This window comes from Sorex fumeus, unplaced genomic scaffold, assembly GCF_029834395.1.
Source record: "Sorex fumeus unplaced genomic scaffold, SorFum_2.1 ptg000092l, whole genome shotgun sequence".
NCBI classification, from domain to species: Eukaryota; Metazoa; Chordata; class Mammalia; order Eulipotyphla; family Soricidae; genus Sorex; species Sorex fumeus.
The window spans coordinates 10,516,552-10,526,168 of NW_026606149.1; the positions used below are offsets into that span (position 1 = coordinate 10,516,552).

The window sequence follows — 9,617 nt, forward strand, 5'->3', positions numbered from 1 at the left end:
ATGTGTGTATGGATAAGCATGTTATATGCATGCATATGTGTGTGGGCAAGCGTGTCATGTGCAGGCATATATGCATGGATAGGTGTGAACTCTGCATGCGTGTGTGTGTGTGTGTGTGTGTGTGGACATGCACGTCCTACTATGAAGGCTATCCTGGCATGTAGGAGTCTAAGGCCCATGTTACCAGTTCACTAAGCGCTGTGATACTCTATTCATTAGAGACCTACTCTCCAGTCGTCATTGTTACTTTGTATTCATTTGCAACTTGTTTTGCAACTTGTTTTCTGTTGCTCGCTGTTACTTTGAGTTTTGTCTATGTTGCTACTTGAAATGCGTAATTGACTTGAACTGCTGGGATTCAGTCACGTGTATTTCCCTCTGTGCTAAGTATCGAGATGCGTGGGCTTGGCTGAGCAGCTCAGCGGAACTCTGCAGCATGAAACACACCAACACACAGGGAAGGTCTGTCCGGGCAGCAGTCTCTGCTCTGCTCATTAAGCCGGGAAAGAGAGAGTCAAACAGCGAGAGCTGGAGAGCAGAGAGAAAATTAAGCCAGAGAGCAAACAGCCGAGAGCAGAAACCAAGGAAACCGAGAGCAGGAAGAAGAGGGGAAAATCAATGAAACAGAAAAGGAAATCTTTACAAAAATCGGCAACATCGATAATCCTCTGGCCCAGTGACAAGTGCGGCGAGGTGACCGCCCACCCGGCAACGGCCCACGCCTCCCTATCCCCGGCTGAGAGATCCCACCCCCGAGGAGATCCAGGACCTCGGTGATCCTTTCCCGCAATAAAACGGAACTTGGGATTGAAAATTTCTTACCCCCCCAAAAAAACAAACAAACGCCCACAGGTCCTCTATGCAAAGGCTTGGGGGCACCAACGGCCCACCCCCTTCCAGAGACGGAGCATCGGGGAGCACTTCGGCTCCTGTTCGGAGGCCAGCGTTGCCCGGATGGCCGGCCGGCCCGACAGAAGCATTTCAAGTGCCGTTTCGCATGAACTTAGAAGCAAAATTGCCAAATGAACTCTTAGTAAAGTGAATCCAGCCACGCAGAGAAACGTTTGCACGTACAGTGACTTCATCCCAGATCCGCGAAGGGAAAGCCCATCCCTAGGATTCATCAGAAGGACAAGTCGATACGCACAAAGGCACCTGCGTCCTATTTTTTCTTTTCTTTCTTTCTTTTTGGGTCACATCTAGTGATGGTCAGGGCTGGCTGACTCCTGGCCCTGAACTCAGGAATTACTCCTCCCGGTGCTGGGGGACCCTACGGGATGCTGGGGATCGAACCTGGGTCGGCCACGTGCAAGGCAAACGCCCTCCCCGCTGTGCTATCGCTCCGCCCCCCCGCCCAAGCATCTTCAAGCCTGAAACAACATCTGACAAGATGGTCCAAATGAGCATCTCCTGAGAAGGCCGCAGCAGGTGGGAAAGGCCTCCCCCAGGGCCCAGCCACACGGCGCCCAGGCTGAGCGGAAGCGGGGACACACAATCCCAGCTCAGCACCCTGTGACCGTCCCTGAGCAGGGAGGCAGGCCAGGGTGTGGGACAGAGCCTGGTGGGAGACAGGCACCCGCGCTCTGCAGACAGGCGGCCGGCGCGGAGCACAGGAGGGGGCAGAACCTCCCAGGATGGAGGCAGGGGATGGGCAGAGCCTCCCTGGAAGAGGCTGCAGGAACCAGGCAGCCCACGGATTTCCCCTCGTACCCGCCCACAGACCTGGCGGCAGTGAAAGGGGCCCCAAGTGCGCAGAGCCCTGGGACATGCCCCGGGACCCAGCCCCAGATCTGCTGACAGTGACAAACCCGCGTTACTGAAGGGAAAGTGCCTCTGCAGAGGAGCTGACCCGGAAGCAGGGAAGACCCAAAGGCAACTGTCCCGGCGCCCCCAGAGGCCTGGGAAAGGGAAACGAGATGGTGAGAGTTCTGTGGAATGGGCAGACCTGAGCAGGCTCCTCTCTTTTTTTTTTTGCTTGTTGGGTCACACCCGGCGATGCTCAGGGGTTACTCCTGGCTCATGCACTCAGGAATTGCTCCTGGCGGTGCTCGGGGGACCATATGGGGTGCTGGGATGTTGGCTGCGTCAAGGCAAACGCCCTACCCGCTGTGCTGCCGCTCCAGCCCCATGAGCAGGCTCCTCTTTAGGTGACTGTGGGACACAGGGGACTGCAGGGTGTATGTGGGCATGGAGCACTGGAAAGGGAGCACTGGGAAGGGAGCACTGGCATGTGGCACTTGGGAACACTGGGGAGGGAGCACTGGGAAGGGAGCTGCATGCCTACCAGCTGTTCAGCCAAGGGTGGAGGGGAACTGTTTCTGCTGCTGAGGTCACACGGGGCTCGGAGGAGGACAAGCGTCTCGACTGCCAGCACAGGCCAGACACAGAGACATGCAAACGCAGAGGGGACTGAGGCCAAGGTGAGTCCATGGGGGACGGTCCTCGCCGCAGTCAAGGGCCGGACCTGTGGGCAGGGCAACAGCAAAGCCGCACCCTGCTCCCCGCCCCTGTGCCGCTGCACGGAGCCACGAGCGAAGAGAGCATGCGGAGGCCGGGCCCACCACGGTGACAGCCCCCCACGGCCCAGGAGAGACACAGGGTCACCGGGGCACGTGCAGGAGCCCCAGGGACGGCACCAGAGGTGGGAGCAGCCGGAACTTCAACTGACACTGAGACACAAGCCCGCTCCAGGGGCGAAGGCCTGGCCCTGGGTCTGGAGACCCCGCACACACAGGGTCAGTCACTGTGGGGGCGCTACTCTCGCAACAGCCAACACACACCCGAGTGCCACCCACACCGCTGCAGCAGGAAGTGCACAAGAGCCAGACACACACTGCTCGCGTGATAGATACCACCACAACAGCCAAACACACAGCGCCACAGCACACGGCACCACAACAGGTGGAGGGCAGTGTCACACTGGAACACAGTGCACAATACCACACAGCCTGAGCTCACATGCCACGGTGCACGCAGCCAGAGGGGGGGCCTGTCCCGGCAGGGAGGGGAGGGCGCAGACGCAGGAGAATCCTGCACACCGGCCACACTCGAGCCCGGGCGGGCACCTACCCCCGGAAGTGAGAGAGTCTGCACAGTCCAGCAGTGGGTGCCGGCACCTTCCGAGCAGGGCAAGGGCAGCCTGCAAGAGCGGGAGGCTGCCGGGCGGGAAAGGCGGAGCCGCACTAAGCCCGGGAGGGGCCTGCCTGCCGGGAGGGGCCGCTCAGCTCGGCGCGAGCCCGTCTGCTCACAGCGGTTGAAGTGACGCAAGGCAGCAAAGGGGAACAGAGATGTGGCAAGTCCCCGGGAAGTGGGCTGTGGGCAAGGCTGCAGGGGCCAGGACGGGCAGGAGGGCTGTGCCCACACCCACCCGGCGGGCAGGCTTTGCAGGTACACATGGAAGACACGGGCCACACACGAGCAGCGCTCCACTCACTGCATGGGCACACGCCACGCACACGCATGCACACGCTCGCACACGCTCGCACGGCCGCCATCTCGGGGCGGCTGATGAGGCGCCCCGTCTTTCCTGGCTCTGCCAGGAGCTCCCGGGTGCCCGGCTGCAACGGCCACTTCCTGTATCTCTGGCCCTCGAAACAGTCCACACGCGACCCAGCGTCCCTCCTCCGGGCTGTCCCGGCCATTCCCTGCCCTGGGCTTCAGAGGCTTTTCTCTCCCACCTGCTGTGACGCCCCAGGGCTCTTGGCCCTGCCCGTCTGCAGGCACGGGTCTCCTGGACGGCTGCCACGGCGCCACGTGACCTCCTGTGCCAGCACCTCCCGGCGGTGTATGGCCCCTGCCACTGGCACCGGTGCCCGTGCCGCCCCAGGGCCTGGGCAAGCTCTCGGCTCAGGCAGGCCCCCTGGCTGGGTAGACAGATGGACAGGTGCCCAGGCAGAGGTGGTCCAGCGACCTGGAACCCACGGGGGAGGTGACTGGCACCCACATGCCAGCCCACCGGTGGGCACGGAGCTCTGATGGGCCGTGGGGGCTTCCCTCGGGGCCGCCTGGTGGTGCCTCAGTTCCCTGAGAGCAGACGGAGGGGCCAGAGACAACGGACAGCGGGTTATTCCCTGAGCTTCGGGAAGAGCAGGAAGCGCTGTGGCCGGTACCCCCTCTGGGACGGGGACACGGAGGCGGGGGCTTCCCAGCCCTGGCTCTGACCACAGATGTCACCCCAGCCGCTCCCCAAGCATCCACCCGGCCACAGGGCGAGTTCTGGGGACTTTCAAAGAGGCTGTGCCCAGAGCAGCCGCTGCCCCAGGGAGTTATCTGGCCCCGGCAGGCAGGCGGTGGGGGGTTCCGCCCCTGGCCAGTCTCCCTCCGCGTTTGCACAGTGGCCGGCGGCTCCCTGCTGCCTGCCAGAAGCTGCGCGTGCAGCTCACCAGGGTCCCCGGTCCCGTGTCCCAAACCCCAGCACCCCGGCCGGGACAGACGCGGAGCAGGTGTGACGGGTCCTGTCGGTTCCCCTCGTCAAACTGGAAAGCAGCCGGCGACCGTCCCTGCCCGGCCGAGCCCAGACTTGCCCCTCGGTCCCCCGAGAGGCGGGACACGGCCAGCAGTGACCCCTAGCCCTGGCCACAGCCCCCGGGGGCGCCTGCGGTGCCGGTGAGTGGGGGAGGGGCGCAGAGGCGTCCAGGTGGGCCGGGGCACCGCAGGGGCCGGGGCGCGCAGGGCGGAAGCGGCGCGGCGCGGCGGTCCCGCCCCAGCGGCCCGGGGAGCGGCTCCTGGGGGAGGGGACGCGCCCCCCGCCGGGACCCCGGCCCCCGCCCCCACCGCGCGGCGCCTCGGCTTCCGGGCTTGTCCCCACCCGCGTCTCCACCGCGTCTCCACCCGCGCGGCCCGACCCCGGGCGCGCCCCCCGCACCCACCTGGCGGCTCCGTGCTTGGCGCGCGCGGGCGCGGGCGCGGCGGGCCTGGCAGCTCGGGGCACCCGCCTCCCGCCTCCCGCTTCCTGCCGCAGGTGAACACGCCCGCGCCCGCCCACCTGGCCCGCCCCGCCGCCCGGCCCGGCCCGGCCCGGCCCGGCCCAGCTGGCCCGGCCCAGCGCGGTGGGGCGCGCCGCCCGCCCGCCCGCCGGGGGCTGCGGGAACCCCCGCGCCTGGCAGACCCTCGCGGGCGCCACTCAGCAGGGGGGGGCCTGGGCAGAGCCCGAGTGAGGGGCCACTGCTTGCAGGGACACCTGAGACCCGCTGGCCACGCTCCTGACGAGGGTGAGACCCCCCAGTGACGCCCTCCGGCTCTCCCTGACTGCCAGAAAGGTGCCCCGTGTGTGTGCGCGCGCGCGCGTGTGTGTGGAGGGGCGACCCCAGGCCCCGTGCCCAGGACGAAGACAGAGGGACAGAGGGTCCAGCTGCCTTGTCAGTCGCTCAGGGCACCCCTACCTGCCTGGGAACGTGGGTCAGACAGAAGTGCGGCTGGGGTCCCCAGAGTGGGGGCGGGTTGCGGTGCTGGGGGGATGCAGGACCCGCCCCTTCCCCACTGTGGGGGGGGGCAAGCCCTGGGGTCATGGTGCTGGGGTCGGGGGAGGAGAGGGGGTCTGGGGAGCCGGGGCTGCTCCTGCCCCCCCCAACAGGAAGAGGCTTGGGGTGGAGGCCGGAAGCCCGCAGGCCGTCTCCCACCAGGGCTCCCCATCACAGACCCGTCCTGCGCAGTGAAGTGGTACCTGTGATGGGGTCAGCAGTCTCTTGGTGCCCAGAGTGGACTGAGGCCCAGGACGCACAGAGCGAGTGGACACGGGCCCAGAGTTGGCCCCGGCTGCAGAGGCAGCCCAGCCCCGGAGCACAGCTTCCTCTTTCGGTTTTTGTTGTGGCTGTTTTCGGGGGTTCGTGCAGGCGGCCCCAAGGGCCTTTTGGCTTTTCTCCCGGGACGGACTTTCTCCAGGGACGGACAGGCATCACGCAAGCCGGGCTCTGAGCTGTCTCCTCCTGGGGCAGCTGCCTTCAATTCGTTTACTTTTGGTTTGGGGGACACAGCGGTGCTCAGGGTTTATCCCTGGCTCTGTGCTCAGGGTCACTCCTGGGGGGGGCTCAGGGGATCAAACCCGGGCCAGCTGCATGCAGGTAGGTCAGTGCCCTCCCCGCAGGGCTATCGCTCTGGCCCACTGAGCACCTATTTTATTTTATTTGCTTTTTGGGTCACACCCAGCGATGCTCAGGGGTTATCCTGGCTCTGCACTCAGGAATCTCTCCTTGTGCTCGGGGGTCCCTATGGGATTACAGGGATCGAACTGGGTCAGCCGTGTGCAAGGTAGACGCCCCCCCCCCCACTTTGCTAACGCCCCAGCCCCGACCTGAGCTCCTATTTTAAACGTGTGGAAAAATGTGAGACTTGCAGACCACAGCCAACTGCACACACACACACACGCACACACACACACACTCACTACACGCGTACATACACACCTGCATGTACACATGCACACAAACCCGTGTGTGCATGGGCATCCAAGACAACGCATACACATGCACGCATGCGTGTGCACGCACACGTCTATGCAGAGAGCATGAACACACAGACACACATCCACACAGAGGCGTGTACATAATTGTACGCATGCACACACATGTACACACACATGCATGCATACAGACACACACACAGCACTTGCTGCTGTCACCTGCGGACAGGCCGGGCTGCGTGGGGAAGACTGGCGCGGGCTCCTGCCACCTGCCTCCTGCTCTGTGGCCTGAGACTGCTGTGCCCAGAGGCACTGGCCCAGACTCCTCTCAAGCCACAGTGCCAGCGTGGGCCGCGGGTGCTCCAGTCTGGTGTGTGAGTTCACAAATAAAATGCAGGGGGTGGAGGAGGCTGCTGTGACTTGGTGCATTCGGTGGCCCAGAGTGGCCTCCACACCTCCCCAGGCCTCCCCAGCAGAGAGACAGAGAGACGGGACCACGCCTGATGGCGGAAATGGCCCGTTCAATGCAGAGCTTCCAGCAGACTTATAGAACACCTGAGGGGCTCGAGTAAGGACACGAGTGATTGGTCATTGACATAGATAAACAGAGGAAGTTCTCTTGGGGAGATCAACTCAAGAAGACACTCTGTCTCTCGGGGACATCCACCTTGCTCTTATCTTTCTCTCTACTTGTATAAGTTATCAATACCTGCAGTTGTTTGGATAAACACAGTAAGAGGCAAACATCCCGACACTCAGTTCTCTGGGCTCTGAGAGCAAGCAGGGCTTTTACTGTAAGTCCCAGACTAAGTCCTCAGACCGGTTCAGCCTGTCCTTTCCCGTGGGGGTCCTGTCTCTAAAGTCTTAACAGCTTGCCCCAAGTCCATGCATTTATGCTTTCTGGAATGTCCCATTTTGATGCCGGGTAGCTTTGCCACTCGCCCCGGGTCCATCCCAGTCCCACGGCGGGACCTCCCTTTTGGGGTGTTAGGAACTGCAGCCACTGAGGCCTGAGTCAAGTAATTAGGACCAAGTAATTATGCCCAGGAGCAGATAGAGTTCAGCCAGTCAACTCCCAAGTAGAAGGAGCATAGCCCTCATGGTCTTTCTGTGTTCAGCCAAAGAACACTGCTCTCTAGTAAAATATAGAAGGGCTGTAGGGGAGATAGAGAAGCAGGTACAACCAGACAGCACTTCGAATACTGCCTGCACTGTCCTCCCGTTGTTCATCGCTTTGCTCGAGCGGGCCCAAGTAACATCTCCATTCTGAGACTTGTTGTTACTGTGTCTGGCATATCGAATATGTCACGGGGAGCTTGCCAGGCTCTGCCGTGCGGGCGAGATACTCTCGGTAGCTTGCCGGGCTCTTCGAGAGGGGCGGAGGAATTGAACCCGGCTCGGCCAGGCTGGCTGCACGCAAGGCAGACGCCCTGCCACCGTGCTATCGCTCCAGCCCCACTTCAAATACAAAGCAGTACAAATACAAGTTCAGAATTACCAGAAGGCTTTGGCTTATAAGTAATCAAGACTGACTAGGGAAACCGAAACAACGAGAGGTAAAATACAAGGGAAAGGTTAAAGATAAACTTCAACTAAATTAGGGGTGCTTGCAAGGGCACGACAAGCTTCTCCAGGAGGAGGAAAGGCGGCAATTCACCGATGAAGCCTAGAGCAGTTGGGGTCACTGTCCGGCAGTGCTGCATGGCTCTGGGTCTCGGACGCTGGCCGTAGCTGCAGGAACTCCGAGTGTCAGCAGGGAGACGAGGCCTGTCTGGGGCTCCACCTGACTCTCGCCCTCCCGGGGAGCCTCCCATGCCGCTCTGTCCAGCTCCGGCGTCCAGCTTTGTTTCGGTCGGGCCTTTGGAGTCACTGCGTCATCGGCAGCAGGCAGGCACTGAGGGCCCACAAGTAGCATCTGGACCACAGGGCTCCAGCCGGACACTCTGGACAGATCCGTGCGGATCTCTTGCTGCCTCTGTCCGGGTGAGCTGAGCAGCTCAGGGTGCAGTGGGCAGGGCGGGCACCCCGGAGGCCATCCTGACCAACGGTGACCTCGTCAGGGTGGGACTCACAGTCTCCGAAGATCTGCCCAGTGGGCCCCGTCAGCGCTGATTGGCTTGGACACGGCTGGCGCCCACCCTTCCAGGAGACTCGGCTGGTGTGGGCAGGACCCTGGAGTAAGTGACCCCAGGCCCTCACACTCCTTCCCAACCAGCTGGCCCGCACCCCCGCCCCCCCCAGTCCTCAAGATCCCAGCACTGCGATGTGATTTTCCTTTACTCCCAGTGAACTTTAAGATAATAATCGCCTTCAGCAAGACGTTTCCCTGCTTTTAAAGATCAGCCTTGACAGAGCTGAGCCGTAAAGTGCCTCCCGGCCCCGGAGGCGGCTGCTGTGCTGGCACCTGATGGGCCTTTTGTGCTAATGCGGCCTCAGAACTTCTTTAAAACCCCAAATCATCCTCTCCCAGAGAGCGGCAGCCGGTTCCTGCTGATTGCTATTGTTTTTTTTTCTTTTTTGCATCACACCTGGCAATGCTCAGGGATGACTCCTGGCTCTGCACTCAGGAATCACTCCTGGCGGTGCTCGGGGGACCATATGGGATGCTGGGGATCGAACCCGGTTGGCCACCTGCAAGGCAAACGCCCTACACTGTACTATTGCTCCAGCCCCTGATTATTTTTCAGAAAAGCAAAATCTCGAATGCTGTTCTCTAAACCTGCGTCCTTACCTGGGTGTGTGTGGGAACGCTTGGGCTGCGTGCACTGCCTGGCCACCCAGCATAGCATGGCAGAGCACAGAACAGATTCAGGAGCATCTGCAGTGCTGTCCTCACTGTGTAGACCTGCAGGCGAAGCCGAGCCGGGCGGGGCCTGCGGGTGGGGCAGGCAGACTCTGCTGTGTGTCCATCCAGCACGGTCTATGGGCTCAGGGCGCTGTGGCCAGTGTATGTGTGTGTGTGTGGGGGGGGGACAGCTCTTCCACGGGAAGTGTGGGCGCACCAGGGGCTGCCATGCCACAGGAGAGGGGTCTGGAGCCGTGAGCTCAAGGAGGCCAGCTGGAGGCTGCCGCCTCGTTCCGACCCGCCTGCTGCTGGAGTTCTGGGGAAGGAAACCAGACAGTCGGTCTGTGCCTGTGCCCCCCACAGCTTAAGTCAAAGGGCAGGGCAGGGCTCTGGGCTAAGATCAGAAACGCAGGCCCAGGCTGTAGTTTGCCACAA

General features: G+C 62.1%; 1 protein-coding gene across 1 annotated transcript in view; it reads right to left on the reverse strand.

Moving 5' to 3' along the window:
- The window catches only part of MBP (myelin basic protein), a 36,250-nt gene extending 30,479 nt beyond the window's left edge, over positions 1–5,771 (reverse strand). The window contains exon 1 of the mRNA XM_056131492.1: positions 5,663–5,771. The gene's annotated coding sequence lies outside the window, so the exon portion shown is untranslated. The remainder of the gene's footprint in view (positions 1–5,662) is intronic.
- Positions 5,772–9,617: the final 3,846 nt, after the last annotated feature.